The 21635-nt window shown below is 54.1% G+C and overlaps 1 protein-coding gene and 1 pseudogene across 1 annotated transcript in view; both read right to left on the bottom strand.

The window, feature by feature from the left end:
- Nucleotides 1-21635, bottom strand: part of PEBP4 (phosphatidylethanolamine binding protein 4) — a 229915-nt gene that overhangs the window by 24118 nt on the left and 184162 nt on the right. The gene's annotated exons all lie outside the window — the stretch shown is intronic.
- On the bottom strand, nt 20176-20980 carry LOC113612245 (40S ribosomal protein S4, X isoform-like; annotated as a pseudogene).

Genomic DNA, 21635 nt, shown 5'->3' on the forward strand with positions numbered 1-21635 from the left:
GCTGGGATGGGGGTCGAGCCACAGGGTTCCGACAGAGGATCCAGGATGAGGGAGGAAGTAGGATGCTGCTGGCTCGGCTGTCAGGTGGGAAGCTGGCCAGAAAGTGCTTGCTGATGGGAGCAAGGGAAGCAAAGCAGTGGCAAGACTTTACCAAAACGGGAAGGAGCGGAGCAGCGTGGGGTGGGGTGAGACAGGAGAAGCTGGAGCTGGGGCGGGGCTGAGCCCTGGTGGGAGCAGGAGGGAGAGAGACTAGAGGTCTTCGGGTCCCTCTAGGGCAGGGCGGGGCTGAGAAGGGGGGGGGGGCAGGGGTGAGAGCCAGGGGAGGGGAAACAGCGAGTCACGCTCACTCAGGCTCACACGTGCTCACAGCCACATAGATCCACACACTCCGAGCACCCCCCATGTATGCACACACGCTCATACACACACGTGCACTCACGTGCACACTTACAGATATATGATCGCACACCCCTCAACTCACACATGCCCTCACATGCTCACATAGATACGTGTCCACAGTCACACACACGTTCACGCACAGCCTCCACATGCTCAGACACGCTCACACGTCCACACAGTCACACACACGCGCTCACTACACACACAACACGCTTAGTCAATGCACACTCACATACACCTCTCCACCTACACACGTATGCACACATGCCCACACACACTCACACGCTTTCACACATACACACTCACACATGTTCACATATACACGGTCACACACACAGGGCCCTCCACCTCGCACACTTATGCAACGCACATATACACACAACACACTTACAGGCACGCTCACACACGTGCTCACATGTACACACACATGCTCATACAACATGCACTCACATACACATACATACACATGCTCACACTCTCACGCATATACGCTTAACATGCATCCACATACACTCATGTATGCACGCTTGCACAGGCACTCATACACACACGTGCTCACACACACTCCCTCTCGCAGGCAGCTTTCATTGGTGGGTATGTCGGGGCGGAGCATGAAGGGAGCTGCCGGCTGCAGGGCACTGGGGAAGGGGGCCAGGGCAAGGCTAAAGCGTGGACAGTGGGATTAGGAGAGGTGGGTGTGGGAATCTCCAGGCAGAAGACCAGGACAAAGAGATGGCCGAGTAGGACTGAGGGCTGCGAGTAAGAATTGAGCTGTTCTCTGTCCACCCTCCGGAGTGTGAGCGCCAAAGGGCTGGGGATGCAGGAAGGAAGGGGAGCCCTGGCAGGAGAGGAGGTCGGCTAGGAGTGGAGGCGTCCCTGTCCCTGCCCTCCTGCCCTCCTGCCTCTGCTGTGGTAGGACGCTGCAGGCTGACCTGCCCTCTCTCCCTAGAGCAGCAAAACAATTAGGAAACACTGCCCACGAATCCCCAAAACAAACAGGGCTTGAGAGACTGCAGCCCAGCCAGAGGGGAGGGAGCTGCAGGGCTACCTTCTCAGGCCCACTCTTATCGCCTTGCATCTCTCATCTCCAGCATCTAGTCTTTCTGGCTGGGTGGCTGCAACCCCAGAAGAGGCCAGGAGGAACTGGGGAGGACCAATAAACTGGGAGGAGGTGATCTGCCGAGATCTTTGCTCCCCAACTCCAGCTGGACAGAGGGGGTCCAGCAGCCCCCTAGCCCCTCCCTGGCCTGGGGAGTAGTACCCCAGGGTTTGTGAGTGGTCAGGGAGTGCTGGCATCTGGAACGATCCCAGGGTGCTTGTGAGAGCTACATGGGGGCTCCCCCAGGTTCACAGGGTAGGGACCACCTTCACCGACAGCCAAGGAGCCTTCTCGGGGTGCCTGGCTCAGCAGTTTCCTCTGGATCCTGGCCCGCCTGGTCCTTCCATCTCCTCTCTTTTTGCCTAAGACTCCCCCCACCCCTCCCGTACCATCCTGCCCTCTACCGCCCACCAGGAAATGGCCAACTGTCTCTGGGCTACTCTGTCCTCCCCGTGTACCATCTATGGGATGCTGGCTGTCGTAGAGAATCCAGGCCCCAGAGGCCGGCGGGTCCTCAGTCAGGCTCCTGGGCTCTGTTCTCTGCTTTGTCTCTCTTCTTTGCCCTATTTTTTGTTCCATACTTGGCTCCAAGGCATAATCTGTACTTTGGGGCCTCTCCCTGCTTCCCCACCAAAAGGGCCCAGGCCTGGGGCTGCCTTGTGAAATGGAATGAAGGAAGGAGCGAGGGACTTTCTGGAAGGAAGCTTGGGGATCAGGACTTCTGAGCAAGAGAAGATGCTGGGAAGATTTGGAGGCTCCGTGAAACCCCGTGCTCCTTAGAAAGGGTGCTAATAAGCAGAAACAGTCTTAAGTCTCATTCAAATCCCATCTTGCTCTTTACGGAGGGACTGACAGTGAACTTGGCCTCAGTCCTCTAGCCCCTTGCTACTCAAAGCCGCAGCAGCATCACATGAGAACTTGTTAGAAATGCAAATCTTGGGTTCCACCTCAGACATAATGTGAATCAGAATCTTTCTTTTAACAAGAACTTGCGGTGACTCGCATGCACCATGAAGTCTGAGAAGCACTGCGGCAGCGTCCTGCTCTCAGCGCCCTGGGGTCTCTGGCCCGGGCGGGAGACTCCTCATCAGAACTGCAGTGGCAGCACTGGTGGGAGCCACCTGAGCTCTTGTCCCTGAAACTATCCCATTTCAGGTCTCTCCCAGGCTCAGGAGCCCCCGTGGGATCACCCTTCCCTGGGCAGCACCTGGCTGACCTTTAGGTGCTGAGATGGCCCCAGCTCTCAAGTCAGATTGTTCAGACTGGTTGGGCTCCTGGGCGATTGCAGGAGGTGGGGAGGGGTTGGGGCCCCGGCCGGGACCGGGAGACGTGAGGCCTGGTGTGCACCCTTCTTCCCTGCACCCCTGCTTGGGGCCACGAAAAGCAGGCCCAGTCCGTGAGTCTTGGTGGTGTCGCTCACTTTTCTGAGCCTTTGAGTCTCTGGCCTTAGGCAAGGCAGCCTCTCCTGCTGGAGGGGGACCTGTGGAGCCACGTCTGGGTGCACTGTTTGCTGGGTGCCTCACGGGGTGTTGGATACACACCCACTGGTGCTTCCTTCCCCCCATCATGCTCCCCACTCCCGACTCTATTTGAGGAGGGGGAATGTTTATTCCCCAGGTGTTTATTTATTTATTATTATTATTTTTGGGCCGCTCCATACGGCTTGTGGGATCTTAGTTCCCCAACCAGGGCTTGAACCCCCCTAGACCCTTGGCAGTGCACGGAGGGAGGGCACGGAGTCCTAAGCACAGGAGCACCAGGGTAGTCCCCCCCCAGGCGTTTAGAAATCTCTGGGGAAGGAGGAGGTAAGAGAGCCTTGCTCTTCCTTGCAGTCTGAGGACCAGAGGAGGGGGTGTGAGAGGCGCAGGTGGCAGGTCGGGGTCTGCTCTGGGGTGGGGGTGGGGGTGTCTGGTCCCAGCAGGAGGGCTGCAGTCACGGGCCTCCCTCAGCTTTCTTTCTTCACAGGTGCCCATGCAAACTTGCCATCCCCGACCAGCTGCCAGGCTGCCCTCATCTTCCTTGGTCACGCCATGGGTGGTGCGGTGGGCCTGCCTGCCTGTGTCAAGGCCAAGGGAGCAGTGAACGTGGCCCACTGGGGCCGAGCAGTTGTCAGCCGGGACCAGGGCTTGCTCTCATTCTGTTGTGTCACCTTCTACAGTGCCCGGCAGGCAGATGCCAGTCTGGGGAGCTTGGCAATCACAGTGAGAAAACAACAGAGAGTGAGGTCAGTAAACTCCACTCCACCCTGACCTCACATCTGGTCCCATCCGTCTCTGGAATGCTTGGAAACTGACATAATCCCAGGGAGAGGAAGGGGGATCTATGGTCCTCTCTGGCAAGGTCAAGAATTGGGTCACTACGCTGAGCCCTCAGTAGGTGTCACCTGTTTAGGGCCACTCAGCTGAGCCCCAGAGGCCAATGGGGAGGTTTGTGCAGAGGACCCTGGCTGCCTCTGGAAGCGGCACCCACCCTCCTCCCCGGCAGGTGGAGAGCTGGGCTTGGGGCAGTTGTGGTGCTTGGCCACCGGCCCAATTGGAATCATCATCGGTCTCGAAGTGTGTTGAAATGGGTCTTTGCACAACCTTGAGGAGGGCCCGGCAATTCCAGGTGACAGTGCCCAGGGCTATGAGGAGATGGGAGGAAAGGGGACGAGGTGACAGCAGAGAAAAAACCCAAAGAGGGGTTAAGGGGTTTTCACAGCTGCTGACTCCGGAGCCTTCTGGGGCTGGGGCTCAGCCTGCCTCCTTCCAGCCCTAACCCATGGGTCTGGACCTCAGAGGCCTTCCACCCTGGGAGTCTGGGGTTCTGGGATGCCAGGCCAATCCCTAGGCTATACCACAAGGAGCCGAGACAAACTTCTCCCTGGAGCTTTTCGCTGCGAGCGGTTAATCGCCCTGGCATCTGAGGCTGCAGTGCGTGAGCAAGGGGCCTTCAGTGAAAGCAAACGGCCGCTGATTAATCTGACAGCTCCAGCCCCGCTCCTCTCTGTGGGGTCTGGCCACGCTCCATTCAGCCTCGATGGCCTGCAACCTATTACCACTGGCGCTTCCGGCCCTAATGGGGGAGAGGGTGAGCCCCCGCGGCCCCGCTGCCCTACTGAACCAGCCGTCCTGTCCTGCGTGAGGGGCTGGCCCTGGAGGAGCAGGCTTGGCTGGGTGCCGTCCCTGGGTGACCCCCCTCAGGAAGGGGGCAGACAGCTGCTCAGTGGGATTTGTGTGAAGGGATGATAATTAGGAGGTAAGTGGGAGTGCGGTCTAGACAACGGGGATGGTTTTTCAGTTACTTGCAGATTGTGGCTTTGAGAAAGCGGTCAGGCCATCAGATCATTCAGGCTGTGGGAGAAGGCAGAGAAGAATCGGGGCTAGGGGAAAGTCCCTCTTTCTACCCCAATTCACCCGCCCTGGCTCCTGGCTAATGCCAACGTAGCCCACACTGACTGAGTTCCTGCTAGGTGCCAAGTGCTGTGCCCGTGAGAGGGTGGCTTACGGGCTGGCGGGGACACGAGAGTAAAGAGGGAAATTACAGGTGAGATGAGTGCTAAGCAGAGGATTTACAGAGGGCCTAGTCTGGGGTGGAGAGGGCTTCCTGGAAGAAGCGCGAATCAGCTCTCCACCTGTCAGTGGTGCTTGGCGGGGAAGGGGAGGCCCATATTTCTGGACTCCAGCTGCCAGGCCAGAGCCCTTCCAGGGCGTCCTTGTCCCCAAGAAGCCCCAGGCCCTTATCACCTACTCCTTGAGATGCTTGACCCTCCCCTTGGGCTGCTTGGCGGCTGGGGGGAGGGAGGATTGAGGATGAAGGAAAGGGAGTGAGAGTCAGGCAGGGTGTGGAGGCAACCGACCTTGTCCTGGGCGGGACCCCCCTGCTGGGAAGCAGAAGCAGAGCTCCCTTTGCGGGAGAAACCCCCTCAGGATCTACAGCAATAAAAAAGGGGCCCCCGAGCTCTCTTTCGCTGCAGCCTCTAATGATGGGGTTGGGGTATAATGAATATCTGTGTGCTCATAAAACAGACTAATGACTGCCTTCATTTAATGGACCCCTTTTATCCTTACTGGTTCCCAAACCAGAAGGGACCGTCCTGGGGGCTGAGGTCCAGCTGTTTGGGTTGGGGGCCCACTGGTTACTGAGGCCCCTCGGAGGCTGCCTTTCCTCCTCCATCCCTTATCAGGTTGAAACCGCCCCGAGGAGTCTAGGGAGATGCCTGACAGTGACCAGCCTTAGGAAGTGGGCAGGCGATGGGGAGGGAGGAAGCATATACACCCTGATTCTTATGGACAGTGTCGACACTTGTACCACGTGGCTGCAGAGAAAGGGCACCTAGAAGCGGCTGACTGTACCACGCCCCCTTCCTCTGCCCCACACCTATACCAATAGGAGCTCACAAATCATCCCAGTGTCAACTCCTTCCCTTGAGAAGAGCTAGACCCCAGGAGGGAGGGGCTTGCCTGATGATTCACCAGCAACACCTGTGTTTTGCTTGGGAGATCTCCCTGCTTGGGACTAGCCAAGCCTGACCCTGTTTGGCTTCCTGGAGCTTGGTGAGATCACAACCCTGGGTGTTGTGGCTGCAGGCTAGTGGGACCTGCCATGCAGGGAATATTTTTAAAGAGATACTTGCTGCTGTGTTCCCAGGATTAGCTCATTGAGAGACTCACGTTGTTCTTTGAGTCCCGCCCCGACCCCATTTGATGGTAGAAAGCTGTCAGGGGAACATGAGTTCACTTGGGATAAAATGGGTAGTGGAAGTAAACAATCCAATACGCTTGTCATGGAGAAGCCCCTGGTGGTGGCCAGGGGACCCTGGGTGGCTGGTAGCATCTGAGGCAGATGGGATGGGCAGAATCAGAGTCCCCACACCCTGGAGGATGGAGGGACAGGCCAATTTTCTTTCCCTAGAGTTCCGGAACTGCCTAACTGTGGTCTTTCGGTCAGAGACTAGAGAGGAGCCACAGGCCGTCATGATAAGGTCTGCCAGTGGCAAGAAACTCTGAGTCAGCCTGCAGCCTCAGTGTTCCCATCTGGGCGCTGGCCCAGCCCTGCCTCCAGGCCATCTGCAGATAATTGGGGTCAGAGGAGGGCAGAGGATCCCAGGAATGTAGGTTCCTGGGCCCCTGACCAACCTCCCATTTTCGGTGCCCTCCCCTTGGAGGCAGTCGCCCCCTGACAATGCAGGGCAGAAAAAGCATCCCCCACCCCATACCTGGCCTCTCAGCAGGAGGCACCGTGGTAGGAAAGGCACCTTTAGAAAGGCTCAGAGAGCAAACAAGTGAGGTGAGTCACTCGGAGGTGGTGTCGTGGTTATTAGGCAGTAACAACCACCATCCAATACGTGTGTCGGCCGCTCTCCTCTCTTGAGGCTTATCAGGTACTTTCATGCTATGGTATCATTTAACCCTCCTCCCCAAGGAGGCAGAAAGGACAAGGCTTATCATCCCCAATTTGCAGTTGGTGAACACAAGCTCCCAAGAGGTTAAGTGACTTGCCCGAGGTTATAGTCCCGATTGGCTGCAGATCTGGGAATGGAATCCAGGTGTCCTGGTCCATGATCTAAGCCTCCTGACTCATAGTCCAAGGTTACTTTGCCTGTACCTCATAACAAAGGGGGCTGTGTTCAGGAAATCAGTTCTAGAGCGAAGAGATGATTTCTTTCCCCTTTGCCGGAATTCCTTGGGTGACCCTGAATACGCTCAGATTGGGCTGAAGGGCCAGTCTAGATCTTCCTAAATCTCTCCCGGGTCACGCCCAGGCCTGGGGGCAGGAAACTTTTTGGATAGGAGCGGGTCACTTTTGCCGGTGTCCTCCTGACTTAGGGGACCCTGAGCGCCACTGTTAGGCCACTGGGAGGGGCGTGGGCTGTGATGAGTCAACAGTTCACTAGCTTTAGGTTCTGCAGAGGCATCGGCAACCTGATGTGGAGGTGGGATCTGGAGGAATGAGGGGTGGCCAGGTGGACTGGGGAGGGCCTGGAGCCCTGTGGCTGGAGGATTTACCAGTGCGATGCTGAGAGCTCTCCTCAGGCCCTTGGCTTGACTAATAAGAGTTGAGGTTCCCTGTGAGCTTGGCTCTGTAGTTTCTGTCTCAATGCCCTCCTCTGCTTCTCCTTATCTTTCCAGTCTAGTTTCCACTGGTTTTCCACTATGAAGCCTTCCTCGAGTGCTCTCTCCTAGTGTTTCCCCTCTGTAGCACAGAACCATCCCCCACCCCCGCCCCAGGCTAGACCCACAGCTGTTTGCTCTTCTGCATCTCCTCTGGCCCTGAGTTCTTCCAGAGCATCTTGTTTTGGCCCCCCGCTGCTCTGTCTCATGCTCCTGTGGCAGAGGTACATACCCGGGCCTGGAGAGGAGGGACTGACACACACCCAGCGCAGGCCTGGTCCAGGCATTCGACATTCATCAGTGCACTTGATCATCCCAATGACCCTTCAAGGAAGGAAATGGAGGCTGGGGGAGAGCAGCCACTTGTTCAGGTCATTAGGTGGCAGAAGTGGGATTAAACCCAGATATTGCTGATTTCAGACGTGATTCTTTTCACCCAGTTCAACGCTGCCTCTCAAATGCTTGCTTAGAAGAATGTGGGAGAAAGTGACAAAATGGATTATATGTCTATGGGACTGAGTCAAGGTGCTGTCCCCTGGCTTGGAAAATGAACCCAACCTGTGGCAGAAGAAACATTTATATTTCATTAGATTCAGTTCGCTTGTTTGCTTCCTTCTTTTTTCCCAGGAAACATTTTTGCTGCAGTGATTTGTGAAAGGGCCTCAGGGCCATCCCTGTTAGATGTGCCCCTCACCCCCCTGCCAATGGAAGGAGCTGTGCCATATCTCTGTGAATCCAGGAGCCCAGGTGTGAAAGCCACCATGGGGGATGGAGAGAGGCCTGGTCACAAGGGCTGATCCATTTGGGGACAGGTTGGGCTCTTCAGGTCTGGAAAACCACCAGATGCCGTATCTGTGGCCCCTGACCGTAGGGTCTGTGATTCTGTTCTCTGGCCTTTATGGAGCAGGGTGGGGGAGAGTGTCGGTCTCCCAGATTAGGAGTAGCTGGTCAGCTCTCGACCACAGGACTTCCCTTGCTTTCCTCTCCTTCTCTCTTATTGCAGCCTCTTCCTCCTCTGTTCTCTTTTCTCTCCAGTCTCTTCCTCTTCACCCCTCTCTTCTGCCCTCTTCTCCTCTTTCTCCTCCTCTCCTTCCTACGTGGACCCCAAGCTTCTATCAGGAAACCAATTTCTTCATATTGGCTCCCCTAGTCTACCTCCTCCCTATCCATCCAATACAACATTCTGTGATGATGGAAATGTTCTCGATCTGTGCTGTCTTATATAGTAGCTGGTAGCCACATGTGGCTATTGAACAGTTCAAACGTGGCTCGTGCTGCTGAGGAACTGAATTTTTAAACATTAAAAAAAATTTTGATGAAGTTTAATTTTAATTGGCACATGTGGCTGGTAGCTACTGAGCTGGACATCAGAGCTCTAAATGATACGTAGTGCTGGACCCGCCTGGAGGTGCCCCTCCTTGTCCAGGCCCTGCCTCTCCCCCAAACTTCTGTGGGACCCAGCTTCCCTCCTGTGCTCAGCTTCCTGATCTGCGAACTGTGAGAGGCCACGGAGTTCTGGGCTTGGACCTGGATGACCCTGGGCATTGGATCTGGGAGCCTCAGTAGACTCTTCTGTCAAATAATGAAAGTAATTTCTTGAGGAAGTTGCCCTAGCCTCAAGGTTTCCTTCCAACTCTGAGTTCAGTGCTTCTCTGGGCCGGATCCTGCTATGATCAGATCTGGGCGAGTCCGTGTGAACGGCAGGACAGGCGCTGTGTGTGTGTGTGTGTGTGTGTATGCATGTGTGTGAGTCACCTATGCATGTATGTGTGCATGCATGCACAAAGGTGCGTGTATGTGGTGGAGGGTTGAGGCACAGCAGTGAGACCCTGGGGATCCTACCTAACTGAATAGCCTGAGACTAGGAAAGGGGCTGAAGGCTGCTTAGATGGGGAAGGTTGTGGTCTGACTCTACTTCTGCTGGGCGTCTGCCCAATCCTCGGCCCAGAGTGTTCCAATGATGCCCCAGACTTCCTCTTGTGCCATAAAAGTATCCCAGCAAGCCTTTCCACAGAGGCCCCAGGGGTTTTCTCGGGGAATGTGTGAGTTTGTGAGCAGGAGACCCAGGCTGTGTGCGGTCTCCCACAGAGCCTGGCCTTGGAGGGATGTGTGTCCCAGCCTGGGGGCGGGGAGGGGTTTCACCTGGACCCAGGCCCTGGCTTATGCAATGCTTAGACTCTTAGTCAATTCCAACAACTTGGACGGACACACACACACACGCACACGCACACACACACATGTGCACACACTGCGTAGGGAGGTGTGGAAGGGAAATAAATTAGCCTTTGCTGCTTTGCCCTCCCTCCAAGCCTCTGCCACTGCAGATCCCCCCACATTTGGAGGTAAGGGGGGATGCCCCGAGAGAGGGTATTCTTAGGCTTCTTGGTTGAGATGGGGGCTCTAAGACTATGAGATGGGAGGGACCACTGAGAGGAGCCCTCTGGGGGCAGGGAGAGAAGCCCACCAGCCAGTAAGTGATGGGACATGGTCAGAGTGTGGACAGAATGGGATGCCTTCTCTTCTGCCCCAGAAGGTGTGCCCAGGCCTCAGGGATCCTGGGTCACGGAACCCCCCTGGCGGAGAGTTGCATCAGGGCGCAGCTGCATGCTAGATGCCTTGGGGGAGAGGGCACTGAGGGCTTGAGATCCTAATTTTCCAGCCTTCGGGTGCTTAGGGTCAAACCCTCAGCCTCCACCAGTGCCCCACCCCCTCTCCAACTGCACACAGATGGAGGGGGTGGCTGGGGGGTGAGTGAAGAAAGGGTGTGTGTGTGTGTGGATCAGAGGTAACTGGGCTTTTATCAGCCCCGAGTCAGGGAGGTGAGTGGGAACAGCATCAGATAGTCCTGGAGTTCCCCACAAGCCCTGCTCCCCACAAGGGCTTCCTGGGAAAAGAGCCCTTCCTGACTGGGAAGCCGCGAGGCTCTGCCTGCAGACCAGGCCTCTCTCTCTGCCATCACTGTACATGCAGGAGCATCACAGAAAGTGAGCGACTTAGCAGCAGACCTGCCTGGAGGCAGGGAGCTGGACCAGATGACCAGTTGGGTCCCTTCGAACTCTGGAATTCCACACAGGGGACTCACCACACCCATGCCTCTTGGCTGTGTGGACCCACACTGGTCCACAGAGAGTCTGGGGTGGGGGGAGCCGCTGTTGGAACTAGGGAAAGGACAGTCTGAGGTGTGGGTACAGAAAGGGGTGTCCCACAGAGCTCTGCTGGAATTTCTGAATTTGCTCCAGGGCTTTCACTTCCCTGGAAGGAGAAGGGGGAGAGTTGAAAAGGTCTGAAAATTGCTTCTCGGTTATGCATGGTTTTGGCAGGAAAGCTGAGGGCTGTGTTCTTCCTTTATCATAGCTGGCAGCCCGGACTTCCCACAATGCAGTGAAGGGAGCCTGAGGTCTGGCTGGCGGGTACCTCCCTCACACGTCTCTTGGGCCTCTGTGTAGCTCTTCTTGCTTTAGATCTGTGGGCAAGAGGTCCCCTCTCTGTCACGTCAGCCCTAGGAGCACAGCTGCCTTCCCAGGCTCATGACCTCCACTGACCCTGCTTGAACTGAAAGCCGCGCCTGCCCCAGCCCCTGCCTCTCCCTACCTCCTCCCTCCCCAGACAGGGGAGTCACCATCCAGGGCCTGGCCCCCAGACACAGCACATGGATCAACTCTCTGAGATGGTCGCCATGTGCCTGTCTGGACCTTGCCTTTCCCTCGCTCTCTTTGAGCAGATTCCCCGCGTAGGTGGGTAGCTGCCGACAGCCGTGGAAGCACAGATGAGCCGTGGATGATGAGATCTGAAGGGAGTTCAGAGACCCCTTAGCGAGGTCGACCCTCTACCTTTTACTGAGGAACCAATTCAGGGCCCCGGCATCCACAGGACCACTTATAGGCAGCATGGCTCCGGAACCCGGTTCTCCTGATTCCCGGTGTGAGATACCTTATACCCAATGAAGTCCTTCATTTTCCCAGGGGCTTAGGCTGTGCATGCAGCTGGGATTTGGAAAAACTGACCCCGGGCAGAATTTTCTCTTCTTCCGAGATCTAAGTGGATCATTCTGGGTACCTGGCTGGTGTTTAATAAATGCCTGTTGATTGACCTGTGTCTCCGGGTGAATCCTCTCTCCTTTTCTAGAGGACGGAGGGGGCAGACCCTGTAGGAGCTTGGTTTATCCCTTCCTCGCTCTCCTCTAGATTTCCACTCCTGTCCGGCAGTTAGAAAAGAGGATGCCAGAGGACCCACACTCCCCCATCGCTAGGGGCACGCTTTGCTGTCTCTTAGCTTCCTGCAGCGCCAGGACCCGAGGCGAGGAGTCAGTCTACCTAGGGCAGCCACCCTGACTGTTAGGGAAATAAACAAGGTATAGGTATTGTACCGAGGGGAGAGGAAGAGTATCTCAGAAAAGAAGAAAGCCAAATTTTTATATGAGGTGCATGGATGGGGGGAGAGGGAGAAAAAAAAAAGCCTGGGTAATTAAGTTAATAGGTTTCTTAAAGAATGCCCATGTGAGTGATGTTCGACACATTCAAGTGTTGACAAGAAGGTATTTAACTTGACACCCACGCAGCGGGCAGAAGCATGCTCTCGGCTCCGACACACCTTCTTTGTCTGAAACTTGTAGTAAAACTCAGTGCTGGGTTGTGAAATCTGTCCCAGGGAATCCGTGTTGCAGGGGGTCCAAGGTCAAGCCTCCTGCTTCTGGACAGAGTTGGGGTGGGTGAGGGTTGCTACCCTAAACCTAAGTCCTTAGATTAGGAGAGCAAAGGCTGGGGTCCTCAACTCAGAAGCCCACGGAAGCTATTATTCTGGGGGTCTCGGAGGGCCCACAAGACTATTTTTGACTCTTGCGGGTGGTTGGAAGGAAACTCTGTCCCTTCCCTCCAAGATCCAGTTGCCTTGTGGACCTTGGGTCCGATACCCAGGAACATCTGTGCGGTCCTGGGGCTTCCCTGGCACGATGAACTAGTGGGATAATCTGGGTGGATTGGTGAATATGGATTTTCCCTTTCTCTTAAACCTGTAGTAGGGAGAGAGGCCCCAAATCACCGGGCTAGTGGAAAGAAGCCTTGCCTCGGAGGAGGAGGAGGGGGAAGGTGTGTGTGTGTGTGTGTGTGTGTGTGTGTGTGCGCGCGCGCGCGCGTGGGCGTGCGCGTGTGTACTTAAAGAAAACTTTGGGTTACTCTCGTTTGAAAGCACAGGGGCATAAATTACCGTTCCTAAAACAAAGGAGCTTCTCCTTTTGCCAAGCAGCCTGCCTCAAGGGCCCCGGACAAGGATGGGGTTCCTTGCCTGCTGCGGTCTTATCAGCCTGCCTTTCTGCCCAGCTGTCATCCAACCCTCTTGTCATCAGCCATCTCTCATCCACCTTCTCTTTCTGCTACATTAAGCTCAGACTTATCGGGTGATCAGAGTTTTCAGGCTGGGACCTGAATTTCAGGGTCTCCGCCATTGTTACGGTGGCCAGATTTGTAAAGTGGAAAAATGGTGACATGAATGTCTTTGTGAAAGAAATTTTCTTTCTTAGATACTGAGCAAAACACTTTGAAAATAAAGTAACCTAACTCCACAGTTGTCTGGTCACCTTGAGGACGCGTAAATGAACAATGTGAAAATCCCGAATCAACATCCGTGGTTAATGGGTTTCCAGCCTGGCAGAAAGGCTAGCACTGCCCCTCACCTACGGTCATATACAAAGGCTGTGTGTGTCTGTGGATGTGGTGGGAAGAGTGGGGCGAATTGGAATTTCCCCTCATTTAAAAATGGCGGTCAGGAAGGCAATCCCTTCTTGCAACAAGAAAGCCTGGGTTAGCGCTTTGCTCTTGTTCTTGGCACCAGCCCTTGTTCTGGGGGCTCATTTCTGCTTCGAGAAGCCGGTTTCCATCCAGGCAATCCCACTGTTCAGGAGATGTAGGATTCTGGGGTTTGCACACACTCCTAAGACATTTCCGTTTCTAGGAAAAGGGGACAATTTATCATCTTTCTCCCTAACTCCTAATGCATTAGGACACAGTATTAAAGAAAAGGCTCTGGGTTGAGTAGGAGATACCTGTTAATTTTACAGTCAAATTTCCCATTCCTCCAATACTCTCCCGTCCCCATTCTCCATCATGGAGACATATCACGGCGATGTCTCTCCTTTAACTGATTGCCCAATTTGAGTTTCCTAAGAGCAACCTGAGAGGGTTAATCAGATTCCCCGCTTTCTTGTTTGACGCAGGCAGGTGGCCAGGGAGTAGCCCAGTTCAGCACACTCTTATTGAGTGCCTACCATGTACAGAGCCAGGGCTGGGGGCTATGGGACTGTAGTTCCTGCCCTTAAAAAATTTTCAGCTCACGGGAGGCGTAGAGCTGCCTGAATTATCCTTACAGTCCCAGAGAATGCACATGCCCTGCTCAGGGGCCAGGAGGGAACTGAGAGCGTCCCAGAAGCAGACAGGTTTCCAGAGAAGTCACTTCCTCGCGGGATTCCCCATTTCCTCCCGCCTCCCAGCATTGAAACTGGGGACACCACGTGGACCTTGACAATGAGTCAATGCGGCAAGAGCACACTTTTAGCTGGGACACCTTTTCACATAAAACCTTTTTTTGAAAATAGTTTTTCCTTCCTTGGGAGACATCTGGCCAGAGCGAAGCAGACTCCTTAGTTGTGACCAAATACTGAAATCAGATCAGTGATATTGTAGTGTGTTTCATAAGGACAGACGTTGCTGGGAGAACTAGAGAGCTGGGCAGCTCCTGTAGCTGCCCAGAGCCTGAGGTTGAACCCCGAGGCAGAGCCCTCCAGAGTGGCCACCTTGCTGAAGTCCTTCCCAGGCCACCATTCCTTGTGGAGGAGGGTGGAAGGTGGAAGCCAGGGCCCTGGGCTACTGGCTTTGGTGTGCTGGTGGGTGGGTGGGTAGGAGGGCTGAATACTGGCTTTTGGACCAGACTTCCCCACCCCTGTGTGGGAGGCGTGAGGGGCTAGAGCTGGGAGGCAGGAAGTGAGCGCAGATGGGCTGCCCAGACAGCTGTGTGGGGGACAGAGCACATCTGTCCGGGTGAGTCTAGTGGGGCCCCTCCCCACAACCTCCATGCCAAGTCTACCCGTTCATCAATAGGATGTGGGCTCAGTTTGGATCCCAAATGGGGAAAATGGTGGGAAAGGAAAGTTTGAAGGCAGAGGCAGGAGCTAGGGGTTGCTGAGGGGGTATGTTCCCATGAGAAAAAGAATGTCTGAACTCTGGGGGAGAGGAAGGGATGAAGAGCAAAGAGAAACTTAAAAGCAAATGGATCAGACTGCATCTGCCCAGGGTGGGCTTGTGGCTTCCAGGTGGCTCCTGAGAGCCCAGGGTCCGGCGTCTCCTCTGAGAAGCTGCCCAACTCCTCGCCTCTCCTGTGCTCCCCAAATGTCTTACACTGCAGCAATTAAAGTCCCCGAGGTAACTGCTCCTTCTTCTGTCTCACCTACTAGCCCGCGGGTGTACCAAGATCAGAGACCCTATCGTCTTCATCACTGAATCCTCACAGAGTAGACACTGTAGAAGTTTGCTAAATGAGTGAGCGATTGCATGGCCTAAATCGACACAAGGTTTCCCATTTAATGCTTTAATTTTCTCTAATTGGCTGTAAATATTGCTGGGGAAGCTTTTCCCAAGTAGACACTCAGAGATCTTTGGGAGATAGAAACTTTCAGATTCTCATCAGGAATTTGCCTGCGGGCCTAAGGGTAGTTTACCTCTTTAAGCTCTTTTCTGGGGAGCTGAGCACAGGGGAAAGGCTCATTGTTCTAGAAACACACTGACTTGGCATCACGGCCACTTGCATGTCATCCTTGGGGCAGCTGCTTCCCCCTCCGTGCAAAGCTATTACCTGCCCGCTACAGAACCAGAGAGGCAGGAATTATGAATCGCGTGGACCTCCACGAGTAGGGGAGGTTTATAGCTTCCCTGCATCTGTCCTCCATCACCTCTCTCTGCCCGGTTCTCACGGCGTAATAAAAGGAGATGCGAGGGACTTCCCTGGTGGTCCAGTGGGTAAGACTCCACGCTCCCAATGCAGGGGGCCCGGGGTTTGATCCCTGGTCGGGGAACTCGATACCGCACGCATGCTGCAACTAAGAGTTCGCGTGCCGCAAGTACGAAGTCTGCACGCCGCAACTAAAAGATCCCGTGTGCCACAACTAAGATCCGGCACAGCCAATAATTAATTAATTCATCAATCAATTAATTAATTAATATTCAAAAAATAAATAAATGAGCTTTAAAAAAAAAAGGAGATGGGAGTTGGAGTTCCAGCTCTACTGTGTGGCCCCAGGTGAGTCATTTCTCCTCTCTGGGCCTCTGTGTTCTCATCTGAACAATGAAGGCTGGACTAGGGAATCTCTGAGATCTCTACCAGTTCCTAATGTCACATATCTGGTAGAATGATGAGCAGGGAATGTGGCCCTTGATATTATCACTGTCCCCCAGAGCCTGGGCTGGGGACTTTCCCTTAACTTAGGCTTGCGGGGTTGGGGTGGGGGGAGGGAAGGGCCCACAAAGCTACTGCTCCACTCGTGGACGCCTGTGTTCACCCACTTGCTGCAAAGGTGACTCTTCCTGGATGAGTTAGTCAAGTCCTGCTTGAAGCCAGAAAGTCTGCGTGAATGACTCTTAAATGTTTCCCAAGCTTCTACTCCTGTTTTCTATTACCTTGTGGGTGTAACAGAAGTGCCAATAGGGACAAAGGAAGGATTAAAGTCCCAAGGGCTTGGGCCCCAAATGGGACACGTGTACTCTTCTCTAACGTTATTTTTGTCATCACGCTCATCACCATCACCGTCACCCATTATTAATACTGTTAAGCATTTATTGTTCTTCATTCAGCCAAGAGCAGTGGGTGAGTAAATCAGCAAGAAACTCCGGCCACAGGAAGCCTGCACCGTTTCGGGCATTTCTCTGGTCAAGGCTGGTTTCTCCAGCCCTTATGCAGGGATTAAATCTGACCCTCAGCAGGAAATGGGGCCCGTGGCTTTGAGTCCCTTTACATGAAAGTGCTCTCCTTTCCAGAGGAAAGGTGTTGTAATTCCAAGCTACTTTTGCTGCTGTGTATCTGTTTCTTATTCACATTGGTAGCTGCTACAATGCCTTGAACAGGCACGACCAAAGGTGCTTGCTAAATGCTTATTGAAAATAGTGAATTATAATGATGTCTTATAACAAATTAAGCAGAAGTGGGCCTGGGAGTGCTCTGAAGTGCTTCTGAGCTGCCATGAGCTGAGAAACAGTTTAACTCCTCGTCTGGGGCATCTTCCCTGCTAACGCTTAGAGCCTGGAGCCCTCGGGTTGCAAGGCTAGCAAGGGATGGGCTAGCAAGAGATTGTTTGGTAGGCAGGGTGGCCAGGACTCAGATAGGAGGCGAAGAGCTGGCGCCTCCTTCTGGCCCTGCCGGGCTGGAGCGGGCCTGGGGAGGGCTGGTGCGGGAACCTCAGCCCCTCGGCTCCCAGAATGTCACCTCCCTACCACCACCCCAGCCCCTTCGTCCCGAGAGAGCCCAGCTCAGGAGAGCCAGTGGAGAGCAAGGGAGGCTGTTATGTAACTGATTTAACTCCTTGCCAAACTGGTGACTAATTCAGACCGTCTCGGCCAGATTGGCTCGGCAGCTTTGGTGTCAGCTGCAGGAGGCCCGGCTGGTTCGTGGCTGGTTCTCACACCCTCTGCTGGAAGGATGTCTCAGCTCCCTTGCTGGCCTGGGCCACCACCAACCTCAACCACGGCTCCATCAGCACTCCTGCCTCCCGGAGACCTTCTCCGTAGGCGTCCAATCCCCCAACTTTGTGTCCCTTCCTGCCCTCCAAAAAGAGGCCAGGAAGACAGTTCATGTATGTCTGCCCCCGAGACAGTTCATTTATGCCTGGGGCTCACTGAGGCCCTTCATTTTGCACCTGGTGAGGGTGAAGGGCGCTGTGGCCTGCTGCCCTTGGCTGGCCGGCCGGCCGGAGGGTTTTGGCTGCTAAAGTTGGCACTGTTGGGTCCAGAACTTGGGGCCCTTCTCCACCACTGCTCAAGGGGAAAGGGCTCCAGGGAACATCTGCCCTCACCCAGTGCCCTGGCCTTGGACCCCGGGCCCTGCAGGTCACAGGCTGCCTGGGTGATGCCGGGAGGGGCCTGGGCTCACTGCTTCAGTTCTCACTTTTCTTTTTTAAGAGGGGGTGCTTGGTAAGCCCAGCCCGTCCCTCCTGCAGAAGGCCATCCTGAGGGGGAACGTGGAGGGAGGACATTTGTGCTTTATTTGGACACAGTTCAGGGAAAAACACAAAGAGGTGTCCTGACGAGGCCCACGGTATTCATAGACATGAGCGCTGAAGATTAGTTTATTTAATCCTTAACCACGCAGCCCTCTGTGCTTGGGATTATTCCCATTTTACAGGTGGGGAAACTGAGGCTGAAAGCAATTGGGTGGTTTGCCAAAGCTGTTAAGTGGCTGAGCTGGGCTTTGAACTCACTCCCCAGTGGCTTGGGAGCCTAAGCTGGCTCTGATACACTGCCTTCCCATGGCATTCCTGGGATGGGTTCCCGAGGCCTTTGAAAGACTTGTACATCTCAGCAGCTTCATGGCAACTGCCCAGCTAGACCCAGAAAATAATACTACCTTGTACTGCTGCTTCCTTCCGCCAAGCCCCACACAGACATGATCTCATTCACTTTCCCACAGTCCCATGTGGGCTAAGGAGGGGGTGGGGACTCCGTTTCCCAGGGAGGAAAGGGAGGCACAGAGAGGGACGCTGGCCTGTTCTAGGTCACAAAGCTGGCTGGCGGCAGAGCTGGGACTGGAAATCAGGCATCCCTGACCTTGAAGGTGGTTATTTAGCTTGACGAGTATGGGCTAGAATCACCCCCGAGATACAGCAAATTGGGGTGCTTTTCTTAAGGGCTGACTCAGTGGCTGAAACAGCTCCAAGATAGCTGGGCTTGTGTTAAAAAAAGGAAATCTGAGATGCATATAAAGGCAATCTGTATGCCAAGAAAGAGGCGCTGGGACTAGTGGTCACCACACTAGCTCCCCTCCTGGCCAGTCCCGGCACCGTCTCTCTGCTTCCCTTCCCCGGATGCCCTGGGGCTCAGATGCAGCCCTGGTGTGATGGAAAGAACAGTGGCTTTGAGGTCATGGAACCTGGAGAGGATATTCCCTAGGGACCCATAAATCAGTCATTTCCCCTCTCAGCCTTTCCACTTTTCACTCAAAAAGTGAGGATACTAACTATATGAAATAGACATTGTGTGTGAAAAATTTCATCAACTATAAAGCCTGCAGAGAGAGAGAAATTACTGGTGTTCCCTTCAGCCCGATCTCATCTCTACTAAAGACCTTTTTAAAAATGGCTTTGAAGCGGCGGGTCACACAGCAATTGTCCTGGTCAAACATCTGTCTTCCCTACTGTGGCTTTTCCACTTGGATCTCTGGTACCCAATGTCTGGTCCCGAATCAAATGTTCCCTGGGTGGCCCCATGGGCTCCAGGACAGGGCTGGCAAACTTTCTGCAAAGGCCCACCTGGTAAATATTTGAGGTTTCGTGGGCCACAGGCGATTTTGGTCACATGTTCTTTGTTTCTTTCTTTCTTTTCTTACAACTCTTTAAAAACGTAAGAAACATTCTTAGTTCACAGGTCTTACAAGAACAGGCCGGTTTGGCCCACGGGCTGTAGTTTGCTATGCCTGGCCTAGTGTAAAGTTGGGGGCGGGGGGAGTTTGGAAGTAGAAAAGGCCTAGACCCCCAGTTTTGCTGCCTGCCTGCCTGAGGGCCTTTGGATCACTCTTCAACCTCCCCGGGACTTAGTGAGTTGTCTGCCTCGTAGCTGTAATTGTCCCTGCTTACTTCAGAGGGCTGCGTCTACACCGCAGCAGGTGCCTGAGAGATGCGGGGTGGTATCATTACGGCTCAGTGGGTGAGGGACGGCCCACCCTGTCCTTTGCGTGGTGGGGAGGACAGCACCCTCCCAGAGTCTGGGATATTCTACAAGGTGACCAACCAAGGCCCTGCTCGGAAGGCAGAGGGCCAGGGTTTCATGAGGAGAGGAAGACCTGGGGTTATGTCGAGGGGCTGGTTGTAGGCTTGGGACCTTTGTCCCACCACCAGCTTTGTCTTGGGCAGGAGGTGGCGTCTGGGAGTCTGTGGGGCTACGAGAGGCTCCACACAGACCTGAGGCCCAGGGGGACCCCGGGCTTTGCCGAGAGGACACCGGCGACTCCCTGGTCCCCTTGAGCCCTGGCTTGTTGTCAAGTGAAAAACTAGAGAAGGAAGCAGTTGTGGAAAAAGTGTGGGTCAGAGTAAGAGCCACCATGTACTGAGCACTTTTGTGTCCCGGGTGCTGGGGGCTGTATGCCCATCCCCCCATCCCCCCAGCGAGCCCGGGCAATGCTGGGGCAGGAAGGGCGGGGGAAGGCTCACAGCTGCAGGGGCTGGAGCCGGGCGAGGATGGTCCTGCTTTCTTTGATGTTCCACTGCCTCCTGGGAGCCTAGCTCTGCCCGTGGGTCCAGGTTTGGGTGGATACTCAGGTCAGGGGAGTGTGAGATCTTGATTGTTTTTCTTTCTTTCTTTTTTTTCAATTATGTGGTAGTTATCTTTAAGTACAAAGACTTTTCCAATCATGTCACTTAGAGATCATTTTATCCACTGCTCTGTTTGCCGTCAGTCCCTTGTCTCTCTCCTCAGCAATGGTAAGGTGGATACCCTTTCCACGAGGAAGAGAGATCCATGGTTTGTTGCCTTTGCCAATAACGAAAATGTTGGAGAGCCGGGTGGCAAAGCTATTGCCGTTGGCATCTTTCACATGAACTACATCAAAAGAACCAGGATGTCTCTCCCGGTTAGTGATCACACCAATTCTTCCCAGGTTAGCACCTCCAGTCACCGTGCACAGGTTACCAGTGTCAAATTTGATGAAATCAGTAATCTTGCCAGTCCCCAAATCAGTTTGAATGGTGTCATTCACCTTGATGAGGGGATCATGGTAGCAGATGGTGCGAGCATCATGGGTCACCAGATGAGGGATTCCTTTTGTCTCCGCAAAGATCTTTCTCACTTTGCACAACTTATACTTGGCCTCCTCAGGTGTAATACGATGAACAGCAAAGCGGACCTTGGTGTCATAGATCAGAAGAAAATTCTCTCCAGTCTTGTCAATGCTGACGACATCCATAAAACCAGCAGGGTAGGTTATATCAGTGAGGACCTTGCCATCAATCTTAATGGAACGCTGCATGCATATCTTCTTTACTTCATCTCCTGTTAGGGCATACTTAAGTCTGTTCCTTGAGACATTCCCTCAGCTTGTGGGGACCGGTAGATGGATGAGGAGAAAACACACCAGTCAGTTTATCCAGCATCCAATGCTTTGGAGCTGCTATGTGCTTCAGGTGTTTCTTGGGACCGCGAGCCATGGCTGCGCTAGGCACGAAAAGAGAGGCGATTCTTCTTTTTGAGAAATACAGTGAAAAGGACTAGTTCCTCGGCTGCTGGAAAAACCCCATCATCACCCAGCCGTGGAACCTGGAGCACTCTCTTCTGTGTACTTGTGCCATCCCGTGGCTGGTTCTGGAGGGTCACCTGAGACCAGCCTCCCGGGCTGGAACTCAGCAGTGTGACTCGGTGCACAGCGGGCCATGTCTTCCTATCGCCAACACCCTGCTTATTTCTGTGCCCCTTTCCACGTATAATTCACTGTTCCTGTATCTAGAAAGCCATCCTGTTACTTCTTTACCTGGTAAACTTCTACTCAATCCTTTAAAACATCGCTCAAATGTCACCTCCTCCAGGAAGCCTTCCAAGACTACCCAGGCACAGTTAGTATCTCCCTGTTCTGCCTTCAGGCACTTTGATTGTTATACTATTTGGGGGTGGGGGACAAACATTAATTGAGCACTTAGTACATCCTACGCCTTACGCTAGGCACTTTACTGAATTATGCCATTTAACATTCAAAAACCCATGAAAGGGTCTTATCCCCATTTTACAGGTAAGGAAACCGAAGCTCAGAGCAGCTAAATAACCTGCCCGAGGTGAGGCTGGGGTCTGAATCCAGGCAGTATGACCTCA

The sequence above is a fragment of the Aethalodelphis obliquidens genome, unplaced genomic scaffold (genome assembly GCF_003676395.1).
Source record: "Aethalodelphis obliquidens isolate GAN/ISIS:26980383/991018 unplaced genomic scaffold, ASM367639v1 scaffold74, whole genome shotgun sequence".
NCBI lineage: Eukaryota > Metazoa > Chordata > Mammalia > Artiodactyla > Delphinidae > Aethalodelphis > Aethalodelphis obliquidens.